A 15,734-nucleotide genomic window follows, 5' to 3' on the forward strand; every position below is an offset into this window, starting at 1 on the left:
GGAAGATTCACACTCTGTTCGGGATGAAAAAAAATAACCTGTAACCTTTGTTCTTCATCAAGTGATTACACACATCAGTTCCACTTCAGGGATGTGTACTCCCAGTGCACTGAAGCTGGAGAGATTTTTTCCTATAATAGTACCTATAGGGTGGCATACGTACCCACCGCATTCTCATGCTGCCAGCTCATGGTATAAAGGGACTGCCAGACCCTCTGTCAGTTCTTCAAGTGATTGCGCATGTCCATTCCACCTCAGGCATGTGCATGTCCTGTGCTCCAGAGTCAGAATTTTTTCACTTAGCAGTACCTGTCAGGATGGAACATTCACTCTCCACTGCCTTATGCTGCTGCATGATGGTAAAAAGGGCGGAGTTACCCAGATCCTCCTCAGTTCCTTTTTACCAACTGTGATTGGTGCTTGGAGCATGGTAGCTTGCTTCTGCAAATGTTCTCCCTTTCCAGGGAATTTGTTTCTCTCTTGTATATTGTTAGAGGTACTCATTTTCATATTTAGTACTTTGGTGTAAGTGTAAGTGTAAGGGGACTGTTGCCCCCTTGCTAACGTTCAGTGGGGGTGTTTTGGTTGCTAGCTCCCAGCACTAAAAGGGGAGGGATCGATGGCAAATCAGGACCCTGAGACTGACAGTCCCCAGGAACAATGGCAAGAGGCCAATGCTCCAGGTCAGCCTGATTGACAGGGCGGGCCGGCTAATCAAGGAGACAGAAGGCCAGGGTGGGTCCCGTCCTCCGTGTGAACAGGAATTTGCCTGAGTCAGACAGAGTGGGGCCGAGCTAAGAAGAAAGCAGGGGCCCAAGCTGAGCTGGAGAGCAGAGCTGTGCCAGATCCAGAGGGGCCAGAGCTGCAGCCAGAGAGCCAGAGGCACAGCCCAGAGAGAGCAGCCCTGCCCTGGGAGGAGAGCTGCAGCAACCAGAGCCAGAGGGGCCAGACAAGCAGCCCAGGAAGCAGGTGAGAGCTCAGAGCAGAGTCACAGAAGCAGCCTGCAGAGCAGCCCTGCCCTGGGAGCAGAGCGGTAGCAACTGGAGCCAGAGAGGCCAGAGAAGCAGCCCAGGGAGCTGAAGGCAGAGCAGCAGCAGCAGCCATGCGGAGGCAGAGTGGAGCTGGAGCTGGGGCTGGAGCAGTCCAGAGCCGGGTGCAGTGAGCAGCTGGAGAGAGCGAGGGGGACCCCGGGCAGTGGGCCCAGCGCAGGGAGATACCTCAACCAAGAGGCCCTGCAGGCCAGACTGGGAGAGGGATCGTAACCCTGACAGGGCGGGGGTGACGCTGGGGAGAAAGGTCCTGCCACCCAGAGCCTGAGAGTGTGTGGCCACCGCCAGAGCAAGTGTCCAACCCGCAGCGTCCCTGCAGCACAGCCAGGGCCTGAGAAGGAGGCCTGGGACCTACAAGGAACAGACTGTGAACTGCCCTGACGTTCCAGAGACACTGTTTGTGATGTTCCCTGCCACAGAGCAGCGTGATGTGTTTTCCTTTAACCTTTCCCATTTTTCCTTATTCTTTTTTTTAAATTAAGTGTTAATTAAATAACTTGTATTTGCTTTAAATTGTATAATGTGATCAGTGGGTCAGGGAGGTGCGCAGTGCAAAGAGAGTACCCCGGAGTGGGGACACCCTAGCCCCTGTCCTAGGTGACCACAGCAGGGTTGGGGGTCGAGCCCCCCAGGAATCCTGGGCCCAGCCTTGTTGGGGTTACGAGGACTCTGCCAGACAGAAGAGTGGAAGGGGAGTCCTCAAGGGCAGGGAGGCCTCTGGGTAAAGGAAGTGGGAGCGAGGACTCAGATCCTTTCGCTAGCCCACTTCACCGGGGTAGTGCAGAAGCCAGGAAAGTTCCCCACAATAGCGGGACCATTCCCCCGCTTACATAAGTTTCATTTGTTATGTTTTCTTAGAGTGTCGGTTCCTGCTTGTTCTGGTACCTGGCATATGATGTGTAACGGTTGCAAGAAGTCTGTGCCAGTAAGCGACCCTCATTCCATGTGCCTAAGGTATCTTAATGAGGGTCTTGTCAGATCTGCGGAGACTACAAGCCCCAGAAGAAAAATGATATGGAGGTGAGACTGCAACAACTTCTTATGAAGGCCGCCCTGCATCCATGTTCTGAATCGTCCTGCTCAGGTATCAAGTACTTCTGTCTTGTTAGAAGTGCATTGGAAAACTTGGCAATAATCCCCTTCTTCAGTATCAAGGCAGAAGCAGAGACAATTCCTCAAAGGAGCCTCCAAAAGATTGAGATCCCAATACCATGCATGAGCAAACAAGATGGAGGACAAGCAGAGTGTCCTGGGAAGAGACATTCCTCACTACTGACTTCATCTCATCCAGGGATGCTGACTCTGGCAGTGGTGCCTGCGTTATTGAGGCTGGCCCACTGTGATCCTGGACCCTTTGATGCAACAACAATAGCAGCATCAGGGAAAATTTTCAGTACCAATGATACCAGAAACATATGCTGCAGCACAGGGTCTGCTCTCTGTCTGTCTGTTCCAGATTCTCCAGCAGTGCAGGAGACAAACTGTCTAATACTGCCTGATCCTCAGGCTTCATCTTTGGACTTACCTGCAAGATGGGTCCAACTCTCAGTACTGTGGCTGACTTCTTCAGACCATCCAGAACTTCCTCACAGCCTAGTGTCCCTGGAGACACAGTACCAGATTTTGGCACTGTACCTCAGTGGTCTGGCAACTCAGAGTCCTCCCTGGAGTTGGAGGTCGGCATCAGAGCCTCTCGCTCTTGGGATAGAAGACTACCTTTACCTTCATCACAAAGATTTCACTCCTAGTATCCAGCAGATGTCCCACGGTGGTCCAGGAACCCAGATCCGTGGACTGGTAGAGGGTGGGGTCCAGTGGCCATACTGGAACCCATGGGGTTTCATCACCACCACCAGATCTTCCTGGTTCCTTCTCTGACTAGATCCTCAAGCAGACACCAGGCTAGTTCTTATGAAGAGGTTCAGGTGGCTCTGGGGACTGCTGGAGCAGTCCTGCAGCCAGCCACAGGGATAGCTGCACGAGCTGCTGCTCAGCGGCCTCCAGCTGCTGACTCCAGGGACTGCCTGAGTAGTGATTGGTGCTGCTGGCCCCATGAACAGCCTGAGCAGTGACTGGTGGGGCTGGCCCCATGAACAGCCTGAGCAGTGACTGGTGGGGCTGGCCTTGGGACCCTCCCCAGAGTAGCCACAGCCCCGGGCCCCCCAGCTAAGATTTAGTCAGGAGTATTTATAGAAAAAGTCATGGACAGGTCATGGGTTGTGAAATTTTTGTTTATTGCCTGTGACCTGTCCATGACTTTTACTAAAAATGACTAAATCGTAGCCTTAACAATGAGCAGGAGTTGATGACTTCAGTTGTTGGGTTTCCTACATGAAGTCCAGCAGACTATCTTCCTTTTGAGAATCCTACCCTCTTCTCACATCAGGCTGACAAGAAGCTTCACAGTCTCAAAGACTCAAGGGCCATGCTGAAATCACTGGGAATTTACACTCCTTTCCCTAAGAAGAAAGGAAATAATTCCGCCTTCAGTTTTACTAACGTTACCTGCTTTTCCAGCTTAGAAAGCCTGATCATTCCACACAAAAAGGGGAAAAATAACAGGAGACCTCTACTTCTTCAGTTTTCTTCTGCAACAGGTTCTTCCAGACACCTGGGAAATTCCAAGCAGTCTGTTTTTATTGTGTTGTCGAGGACAGAGTACCAGTTTGTTTTGTGCCAGTTTATCCTGACTGTTTTTTCCAACAGTTTATCCCAATTCCTATGAGTTCAGGCCCATATTACCATGGATTGATGTGTTCTAAGTATTGTGGAACAGGAAACACCTTACAGTTAATTTCTATCACTCCATCCCACTCCCCATTGTCAGGGACCACTCTTGCAAGGCTGGTCTCTTCCAGGAGGCCAATCTCTCTTCCATTTGAGAGCTATAGAGGAGGTTTCCCCTCTCCAGTGAGGGAAGAGGTTTTATTCACTTACAGATTCCTGAGGCAAAAGAAGGTCTCAGTCCCATTTTAGATCTGAGATATCTGAACAAATATATAAAGACAATAAGATTTCACAGGGTCACCCTGGCCTCAGTTATCCTCATCCTGGAGATTAGTATGCTGCCCTTGACTTGAAGATGCATATTCCCATGTGCCTATGCTTCAAAATCATAGGAGATTCCTAAAATTTCTGGTTAACAATAGCCATTATCAGTTTACAGTCCTGCCCTTTGGCTTCTCTGCAGCCTCAAGAGTATTTACAACATGCATGGCAATGGTATCTGCTTTCCTAAGAAAAGCAGTTGTGCAAATATTTCCATACCTGGACAATCAGTCTTCTCTCTAGTTCAGAGGATAAAGTTTATAGGGGCAGTCTTGGATTCTACAGTAGCCAGCACGTTCCTACCTTAAGACAAATTTCAGTGTTAACCATTTCCACAGACCTAAAAACCCATCTAACCACAACAATAAGAAACTGCCTCAGACTTCTGGGACACATGGCCTACTGCATGTATGTGGTTCAGAATGCCAGACTTCATCTTAGAAAGTTATAAAGCTGGTTAAAGTCAGTATACTCCCTAGCTCGTCACCCATTGGATATGCTGATTCGAGTACCTGCAGGAGTATTAGCCTCCTTCGACTGGTGGGTGGATCCAACTAATGTATGTATGGAAATTTCCTTTGCCCCTTTTTTACCCATATTGACTCTGGTTATGGACACTTCTTTTGTAGTTTGAGAAGCTCGCTTAGGGAACCTATGTACTCAAGTTCTGTAGTCGTGTCAAAATTTAGTACTCTGCATAAATGTGTGGTAGTTGTGAGTCATTCGTCTGGCCTATTGGGCTTTTTTCCCTCACATCAAGGGAGAGTCCCTACATGTCCTCATGGAGAATGCTGCAGCAATGTTGTATGTGAATAGATAGGGAGGGGCCAAGTAGAACTCTCTTGGTCAAGAGGTGATACAGCTTTGAGAGTTTTGGATCACCAATGCAATTAATCTCAAAGCATCCAATCTGCCTGGTGTTCAGCTTAGTGGATCACCTGAGCAGATCATTCAGCAGAGCTCACGAGTGGTCTTTCACGCAGATATTGTGAGATTTGTTTTTCAAAACTGGAGGCCCTTACATAGACTTATTTGCTGCTCACCACAACAGGAAATACCCACTCTTTTGTTCAAGGGCAAGTCATTCAGGGATCTCTTATGTACACCTTCCTGCTGTCTTGGAAAGACAATCTGCTGTAAGCTTACCTTCTCATTCCACTCATTCCCTTGGTGTTGCTCAAACTCAAGCAGGATCAGATTCACATTATCCTCATAGTACTGGTGTGGCCTCTCCAGCATTGCTTCTCCAGTCTGCAGAGCCTCTGCACCAGGGTCCTATGATACCACCTCCAGAACCTGACTTGAATTCCCAGGACCACAGTCACCTATTACATTCCAATATGACTACTCTCCATTTTATGGTCTGGGTGCTCCATAATTAATGCCTCAGGAAGGTCCAGTGTTTGGGGAAATGTACAAAACATTCTCCTGAATATCAGAAAACTTTCTACTAGATACACATAATTGTTAAAGTAGAAATGATTCTCTTTATGGTCACAGCAAAAAAGTGTTTAGACAGTCTAAGCATGTTTTGGACTACTTGTTCCACCTGAAACAACAAAGCCTGTCTATTAGTTCCCTCTGAGTTCACCTGCTAGTTATCTCCACTTTCTATCCTACAATTGCTGGCTGCTCGGTATTTTAAATTCTGATATCAATCAGGTTCTTAAAATGTCTGGTGAGTTTTTACCCTTAATTTGTGGATCCCATCACTGCCTGGGTCTTGAATCTGGTACTAGCAAGATTGATGAGCCCTTTGAACCCGCTCTTCACTATCTATGAAAGCAGCATTTTGGTAGCTATTATCTCTATGGGAAGAGTGGTGGAGTTAGTAGCATTGGTAGCTGACCCTCCTTACAGTCTTTTATAAGGACAAAAGTCTACTTATTTTCACATCTAAAACTTTTGACTAAAGTAGTATCAGAATTCCACCTCAGTCAAGTGATATACTTACCAACTTTCTTTCCCAAGTTCCTTTCTCATAAAGATGAAGAGACTCCATGTCTTGTATGTTAGAGTGTTAGCTTTTCACTTGGACAGAACTGGGTCATTTAGATCGTCATCCCAACTGTTCATGGCAATTGCAGACAGGATGAAAGGCCTTCCGGTCTGTACCCAGAGAATCTTATCCTGGATTTCCTCCTGCATATGTCTGTGCTAGGACATTGCCAATGTACCACCTCCAAGCAGAGTAGGAGAACACTCTACAAGATCTCAATCAGCTTCTGCAGCTTTTTCTGGCTCCTGTACCTAGAATACATATTTGTAAAGCTGTAACTTGGTCATCAGTACATATAGCATAATGAATTGTAACAGTATCTCAGCATTCCAGAGATGAAGTCAGGTTTGGATCAGTAGTCTTTCAGTTATTGTTCTGGTAGACTCCAAAATCCTCCACCTTATTTAACTGCTTATGAGCTGCCTGAAGTGGAATGGACATGTGCAACCACTTGAAGAAAAAAATGGTAACTAACCTTCTCTGTAATTGTTGTTCTTCTAGATGTGTTGCACATGTCCATTCCTTGATCCACCCTCCTTTCCCTCTATTTTGGAGTCTGTCCAGTAAGAAGGCACTGAGGCAGGAGATGGGTTTGACAGCTCTACTCTTTATACCATCATGCAGCGGCATGAGGCAGCAGAGGGTGCATGCACTTCCTCAACAGGTATTGCTAAGAGAAAAAAAATTCAAATTCTGGTGTACTCAGCATGCACACACCTGAAATGGAATGGATATGTGCAAAGAAAAACAGTTACAAAATAGGTTAGTAACATTTTTTTCTCCTCACCACCCATGGTTGATAGTCCATATGTGTGTGCCTACTCACATAAATCTCTTTATTTCCTCTTAGAGAAAACTTTATAAAACATTGTAAATAGTTAGATCAGTGGTTTAGTATCAGTTTAGAGAGTAGTACTCATTTCTTAGAAGTTTTTTGTTTTGATTTTTGGACTCGAAACTTTGCATTATAGATGCTTGGTACTGGGGCATGCCTAAATCATTGGGATTTCAGCACTGTTCTGTCTGTAATTAGTCTAGAATCATATAATCACAGAATATTAGGGTTGGAAAAGACCTCATGAGGTCATCTAGTTCAACCCCCTGCTCAAAGCAGGACCAACCCCAACTAAATCATCCCAGCCAGGCTTTGTCAAGCTGGGCCTTAAAAACCTCTAAGGATGGAGATTCTACCACCTCCCTAGGTAACCCATTCCAGTGCTTCACCACCCTCCTAGTGAAATAGTGTTTCCTAATATCCAACCTAGACTTCCCCTACTGCAACTTGAGACCATTGCTCCTTGTTCTGTCATCTGCCACCACTGAGAACAGCTGAGCTCCATCCTCTTTGGAACCCCCCTTCAGGTAATTGAAGGGTGCTATCAAATCCCCCCTCACTCTTCTCTTCTGTAGATTAAACAAACCCAGTTCCCTCAGTCTCTCCTCGTAAGTCATATGCCCCAGCCCCCTGATCATTTTAGTTGCCCGCCGCTGGACTCTCTCCAATGTGTCCACATCCATCCTTTCCCAAACTGGATGCAATATGCCAGATGTGGCCTCAACAGTGCTGAATAGGGGGGAATAATCACTTACCTCGATCAGCTGAGAAATGCTCCTACTAATGCAGCCCAATATGCAATTAGCCGTCGGGGCAACAAGGGCACTGCTGAATCATATTCAGCTTCTCATCCACTGTAATCCTCAGGTCTTTTTCTGCAGAACTGTTGCTTAGCCAGTCAGTTCCCAGCCTGTAGCAGTGCTGTCATGAACAGGTAGTTAAGGGTTAATGCCTCTTTTACCTGTAAAAGGTTCAGAAGTTCACCTAGCCTAGCTGACACCTGACCAGAGGAACCAATGGGAGGACAAGATGGTTCAAAAGGAAGGAGGGAAGTTCCCTTTGTCTGGGTCACTTTCAGTTTCAGCCAGAGTGAAAAAGATCAAGGAACCAGCCTCTTATCAGAGTAGTAAGTTTTAGAAAGGAATAAATAGGTTTATGTTTATTTTCTTTGTAACTTGTCTTGGTGCTATTAAGGGAATTAGTAAATTGGGTATTCTTGTGTATATTAAGATTTTTGCCCAGGGGAACATCCTGTGTTTTCAATCTATTGTCTGTGAGATTAGCTGATATGCTGTCTCCCAGAGGTTTTTTTCTTTCTTTCTTTTACCTTTCTTTTCTTTAATTAAAAGCCTTCTTTTTAAGAACCTGATTGATTTTTTCCCCTGTTTTTTTAGATCTAAGGGAATTGGATCTGGACTCACCAGGGATTGGTAGGGGGAAAAAGGGAGGGGGAAGGAGTAATTCTTCCTTATTTTTAAGATCCAAGGGAATTGGATCTGGACTCACCAGGGAATTGGTGGAGGAGTCTCTCAAGGCTACCCAGGGAGGGGAAGGTTTTGGGGGAAAAGGGAGTAATCCACGTACTCAAAAATTCTGGATAGTGGCAGCGAAACCAGATCTAAGCTGGTAATTAAGCTTAGAAGTGTCCAGGCAAGTCCCCACATCTGTACCCTAAAGTTCAAAGTGGGGGTGAGACCTATGACAGGTGCATGTAATTCTTCCGTCCTAAGTGCAGGACTCTATACTTGTCCTTGTTGAACCTCATCAATTTCTTTTGTCCCAATCCTCCGATTTGTCTAGGTCACTCTGGACCCTATCCCTACCCTCTAAAGTATCTACCTCTCCCCCCCAACTTAGTGTCATCCATGAACTTGCTGAGGGTGCAATCTAGCGCATCATCCAGATCATTAATAAAAATGTTGAACAAAACCTATGCCAGGTAGTGACCCTCACTCCTATTGTCTGGAGTGTTTTGGTGAGGGGCACAATTGTGATAAGTGCCCGATTTTCAGGGGTTTCAAGAATAGGACCAAAAATCTAGACAGGTGAGGCTTCATCATAAACTGATGGAAGTTGCCTTGCATCCTCCTTTGGAACCTAGCCACTTGGTACACAGATCCATGGACTCTACTCCATTGTGAAGCGTAACTTTGAGCATTGCTGTTTCCCCACATCAGCGGGATAAGAACATAAGAACGCCCATATTGAGTCAGACCAATAGTCCATCTAGCCCAGGATCCTGTCTTCTGATAGTAGCTAATGCCAGGTGCTTCAGAGGGAATGAACAGAACAGGTAATCATCAAGTGCTCCATCCCTTGTTGCCCATTCCTAGCTTCTGGCAAATAGAGGCTAGGGATGCTTCAGAGCATAATTTTGCATCCCTGCCCATCCTGGTTAATAGCCATTAATGGACCGTATCTGCCATTAACTTATCTGGTTCTTTGTTGAACCATGTTATAGTCTTGGCCCTTCACAGCATCTCTGGCATAGAGTTCCACAGGTTGACTATGTGTTGTGTGAAGAAATACTTCCTTTTGTTTGTTTTAAACCTGCTGCCTATTCATTTCATTTGGTGACCCCTAGTTCTTGTGTTCTGAGAAGGAGTAAATAACACTTGCTTATTTACTTTCTCCATAAAAGTCATGATTTTGTAGACCAATATCATTTCCCCCTTAGTCGTCTCTTTTCCAAGCTGAAAAGTCCCAGTCTTATTAATCTCTCCTCAGTCACCCAGTTTTATGAGATCTCTTTGTAACTCTTCGCAGTCTGCTTTGGACTTAACTATCATGAGTAGTTTTGTATCATCTGCAAATTTCACCACCTCACTTTTTACCCCTTTTTCCAGATCACTTATAAATATGTTGAACAGTACTGATCCCATTACAGACCCCTGGAGGACACCACTATTTACTTCTCTCCATTCTGAAAACTGACCATTTATTCCTACCCTTTGTTTCCCATCTTTTAACTAGTTATTGATCCATCAGAGGATTTTCTCTGTTATCCCATAACAGCTTACTTTGCTTAAGAGCCTTTAAGAGAGACCTTGTGAAAGGCTTTCTGAAAATCTAAGTACACTATATCCACTGGATCACCCTTTCCGCATGCTTGTTAACTCCCTCAAAGAATTCTAGTAGATTGGTGAGGCATGGTTTCCCTTTACAAAAACCATGTTTACTCTTCCCCAATAAATTATGTTCATCTGTGTGTCTGACAATTTTCTTCTTTACTCTAGTTTCAACCACTTTGCCTGATATTGGCTGACTGGCCTGTAATTGCTGAGATCATCGCTGGAGCCTTTTTAAAAAATTGACATCACTTTAGTTATCCTCCAGTCATCTGATATAGAAGCTGATTGAAATGTTAGGTTGCACACCAGGTTAGTAGTTCTGCAATTTAACTTTTGAGTTCCTTCAGAACTCTTGGGTGAATATCGTCTGGTCCTGGTGACTCATTACTATTTAATTTATCAATTTGTTCCAAAACCTCCTCCTTTGACATCTGAATCTGGGACAGTTCCTCAGATTTGTCACCTAGAAGGAATGGCTCAGGTTTGGGAATCTCCCTCACCTCCTCAGCCATGAAGCCTGATGCAAAGAATTCATTTAGCTTATCCGCAATAGCCTTATTTTCCTTGAGTGCATCTTTAGCATCTCAGTTGTCCAGTGGCCCACTGGTTGTTAAGCAGGCTTCCTGCTTCTGGTGTACTTAAAATTTTTTTTGCTGTTACTTTTTGTGTCTTTGGCTAGCTGTTCTTCACATTCTTTTTTGGGTTTCATAATTATATTTTTACACGTCACTTGCCAGAGTTTATAGTCCTTTCTATTTTCCTCAATAGGATTTAACTTCCAATTTTTGAAGGATTCCTTTTTGCTTCTAACTTCTTTTTTTACTTTATGATTTAGCCACGGTGGCACTTTTTGGGTCCTCTTATTATGTTTTTTTAATTTGAGGTATACATTTAAATTGAGCTTCTATTATGGTGTCTTTAAAAAGTTTCCATGCTGCTTGCAGGAATTTCACTTTTCACACATACCTTTTAATTTCTGTTTAACTAACTTCCTCAAATTTGTTTAGCTCCCTTTTCTGAAATTAAATGGTACTGTGGTGGGCTGCTTTGGTGTCCCCTCCCCCCAGAGATGTTAAATTTTATTATGTTATGATCACTATTGCCAAGTGTTTCAGTTGTATTCACCTCTTGGACTAGATCCTGTGCTCCACTTAGGACTAAATTGAGAATGGCTGCTTACCTTGTGGGTTCCAGGACTAGCTGCTCCAAGAAGCAGTCATTTAAGGTGTCAAGAAACTGTATCTCTGCATCCCGTCCTGAGGTGACATGTACCCAGTCAATATAGGGATAATTGAAATCCCCCATTATTGAATTTTTTATTTTTATAGCCTCTCTAATCTCTAATCTCTAATGCTCTCTGAGCATTTCACATTCACTATCACCATCCTGGTCAGGTGGTCAGTAATATATCTCTACTGCCATATTCTCATTATTCAAGCATGGAATTACTATCCATGGAGATTCTATGGTACAGCTTGGTTCATTTAAGGTTTTTATACTTCATTTGACTTTATGCTTTCTTTCACATATAGTGTCACCCCCTGCCCCATGACCTTCCAATATATGTTCAAGTTTGGCTTCTACCTCAGATATGGTAATATCTACCTCCATATCCTCATTCCCATTTGTCATCCTACCATTATCCCTAAGCTCCTCATTAGCCTCATTGAAGACTGAGGCAAAGTATTTATTTAGATATTGGGCCATGCCTAGATTATCCTTAACCTCCACTCCATCCTCAGTGTTTAGAGATCCCACTTGTTCTTTCTTTGTTTTCTTCTTATTTATATGGCTATAGAACCTTTTACTGTTGGTTTTAATTCCCTCTGCAAGATCCAATTCTACATGGCTTTTGGCCTTTCTCACTTTATCCCTACATGCTTTGACTTCAATAAGTGACTTTCCTTGCTGATCCCTCTCATCTTTCACTCCTTGTAGGCTTCTGCTTTTTCTTAATCACCTCTCTGAGATGCTTGCTCATCCAGCTTGGTCTACAACTCTTGCCTATGACTTTTTTCCCCTTTCTTGGGATCCAGGCTTCCTCCACGTTTAGATCCACAAGTTCTTCAGTCCAATTCACTTCCCTATCTAATTTCCTTAATTTTTTTAAAGTTAGCCTTTTTGAAACAAAAAACTCTAGTCTATTTTTGTTTATCCTTCCATTTAGTTTGAACTAAATGATCACTCAAATCAAGGTTATCTCCTACAACCATTTCTTCTATGAGGTCTTACCTACTCACCAAAACCAAATCTAAAATGGCATCCCTTCTTTTTGGTTCAGCAACTACTTGGTGAAGGAATCCATCAGCTATTGCATCCAGGAAAATCTGAGCCCTATTATTATTACTAGCTCTTGTCCTCCAGTCTATATCTGGGAAGTTAAAGTCTCCCATGATCACACTGTTCCCATTAGTATTTACTTCATTAAAAACATTAAAGAGGTCTCTATACATATCCAAATCAGATCCCAGTGATCTATAGCACACCCCAAGCACTATTTCAGGGGAGGCTCTAGTAGCTTTCTTCTCCAGTGTGATTTTTGCCCAGACAGACCTGTCTTATCCATTCCATCACTTCTTATTTCTTTACGGTCTATCTCATCATTGATATACAATTGTACTCTGCCACCTTTGCCTTTATTTGTCTTTCCTAAACAGCACATACCCTTCAATAACTGTACTCCAGTCATGACTACTGTTCCACCATGTTTCTGTTATTTGACTGTTTCTTATCAGATCCTATTTTATCTTCCATCCTCTCCTTCTTACAAGGATATAGAGACTTTCCATTAATAGATCCAGCCCTAAGGGATGTTGCTGTCCAAACCATGTGCTCCTCTGTACCCGTCACCTTTCCCCCACCCCTTAGTTTGAAAACTGCTCTATGACCTTTTTAATTTTACGTGCCAGCAATCTGGTTCCATTTTGATTTAGGTGGAGACCATCCTTCCTGTATAGGCTCCTCCTTTCCCAAAAGTTTCCTCAGATCCTAATAAATCTAAACCCTTCTTCCTCACCATCATCTCATCCATGCAATGAGACCCAGCGGTTCTGCCTGTCTAACTGGCCATGCACATGGAACTGGAAGCATTTCAGAGAATCCTATCATGGAGGTCCTGGACTTCAATCTCTTACCTAGCAGTTTAAATTTGGCCTCCAGGACCTCTCTCCTGTCCTTCCCTATGTCATTGGTACCTACATGTACCATGACTACTAGCTTCTCCCCAGCAGTACACATAAGTCTCTCTAGATGTCTCGAGATATCCTCAACCTTTGCACCCGGTAGGCAAGTCACCATTCAATTCTCCCGGTGATCACAAACCCAGCTTTCTATGTTTTCCCCATTATTATTCAGAAAGGATTCAGAAAAGAGTTATCATTCTCTGTCCCCAGTACCATTCAGGAGAGAAAAAAATGTCAGGGAACTCACATTCTTCTAAATCTAAAAGATCTTCCTCATTAAGGAAATCTCAGTCCCCTTCTGTACTTGACTTATTCCTGAAAGATCCTGCCTAAAATGCTGGGGGGAGTCCCATATTAGTGACAAATGTCACATCTGTAAGGTATTCAAGCCTTGCTTTAGGAAGGCTAGAGCAGCCATGCTGAAGTATGTCCTTAGGGAGGCAGCCCACTATCAGAGTTATCGCATTTGGAACAGATGCCGAGTACCAAAGCTTCAATATGGAGTGCCCTATCAGGGATGTTTATGGCACCACATTCTCTATCACTGGTGCCAAAGAAAAGACAGAGGCCTTTCAAAGACTCGGTACTCCATTTGGCAAGGATAAAGTTTACCTCCACTGTCACCCTAAGTTCCTAACGAATTTTCACGTTAACCAGGCAATTTGTTTGCCGATTTTCTTACTGAAGCCTCATTCTTATAGAGATGAGGAGAAACTTCATTCATTAGACATGAGAAGAACTTCAGCTTTCTGCCTGGACTGTACTAACTCCTTTAGGTCCTCAACACAGTTGTTTGTCATGGTCGCAGATAGAATGAAAGACCAGCCAATTTCTATTCAGAGGATTTCATCCTGGATTTCTTCATGTATTTGTGTGTGTTATCAGTTAGCTAATGTGACTTCACCATCTAGAATGTTGGCCCATTCAACTAGAGTCCATGCAGCATCAGCAGCCTTCCTGGTGCAAGTGCCTCTTCTGAACATTTACAAAGCGGCAGTGTGGTTGTCAGTGCACACGTTTGCTTCTCATTATGCTATAGCAGTCAGTCCAGAAGTGATGCCACTTTTGGATGTGTTGTTCTACAATCTCTGTTCAAGTAGACTCCAAGCCCACCTCCAGGTTAATCCGTTCCTGAGTCACCTACAGTGGAGTAGACATGTGCAATCACTCATAAAGATGAAATTTATCTACCTTTCCGTAACTACTGTTCTTCTAGATGTGTTGTACATATCCATTCCACAATCTGCCCTTTGTCCCCTCTCTGTCGGAGTCTAGCTGGTAGAAAGGAACTGAGGTTTCAGGGGTGGCCTCAACCTTTTATACCTACAGTGGCATGTGATGGCAGAGGGCACTCATGTTGCTCCTATGATTATTGCTTGAGGGAAAAAGTTCTCCAAGAATTGTGCATGGGGCACTCACACACCTGTAGTGGAATGGACGTGTGCAATACAATTAGAAGAACAAGTCACACAAAAGTAAGTAAAATTTTTTTATACACGAAGTAGACTTATCAGTACCCATCTACTTCACAAGTTCTGGTACTGTCTACATCCTTGGCACTCAATACAGGTTTTGATGCAGCAAATGTTAGTACCTACGATGAGAGAAGCTCCATGCAGCTATGACCTATATGTTCGGTACTGTCACTGGGAAACCTCAGATGCTTCATCAGTACCTACTACATCTCATAGTAGAGCTTGATTGCTGGTCCCTCCTACACTTTCTGTTACCATACCTTCATGGTTCTCTGACTATTCCTGTTCTTCTTTGGAGTTGGAGGTGGGATCTTATGAGGTCACAAAATTCACTGTCCTCTCCACAGAGATCCAGCTCTCAGCACTGATGATTACAGGAGCAGTTCTAGGAACAAAGAGCCATGGGATATTTTTGGAACCCATGGGGCATGGCACTAGCTTCCTGTGCTTCTCTGGTACCTTGCCCAGCTAAATCACCTCCAAGGCAATGTCAATCCTGATATTGGTTTCAAAGCTAAATCTAGACCCAGCCTACCAGTTCAGAATCTTTCTATGCAGCCACCCCGGATACATCTTCATCCTCTCTTGATGAGGCAATAGTCTCAAAATCATTGTACCTGACTCAGGATGATTATATACCAAGAATTATTTGAAATATTGGCTAGTTTCTTTGGTATATAAGATGGTGTAGGAGAAGCCACATAAATTGGTGGATATCCTGCATACCTCAGAATCTTGAAGAGTAGCTCTACCAATTAGTTAAAAAACCCAATTATTAGAGATTGTGCAAACAGTATAAAATCCAGACCAGTGATATATATGTAGTGCTTTAAATGGGCCAGTTTCACAAAGCTGAAGACAATTATGAACCAAATGAGCTGGGAAGAAAAATTAGAAAAATGTGAATGATAATTGTGAATTGTTTAAGAACACTTTAGTAGATGCCCAAAAGGCCACAATTGAACAAGAAGGCAGTATTGATTAAAAAAAAAGTCTGGTTTAGAGGGGAAGCAAAAACAGCTATACAAATAAAATATTACAAATCGCCGAAAGGGGAAGTTGATAGTCATAAATA

At 43.9% G+C, this 15,734-nt stretch overlaps 1 protein-coding gene across 6 annotated transcripts in view; it reads left to right on the plus strand.

The window, feature by feature from the left end:
- The window catches only part of MAJIN (membrane anchored junction protein), a 169,961-nt gene that overhangs the window by 66,546 nt on the left and 87,681 nt on the right, over window positions 1-15,734 (plus strand). The window lies entirely within an intron of this gene.

This window comes from Mauremys mutica, chromosome 2, assembly GCF_020497125.1.
Source record: "Mauremys mutica isolate MM-2020 ecotype Southern chromosome 2, ASM2049712v1, whole genome shotgun sequence".
Classification (NCBI taxonomy): Eukaryota; Metazoa; Chordata; order Testudines; family Geoemydidae; genus Mauremys; species Mauremys mutica.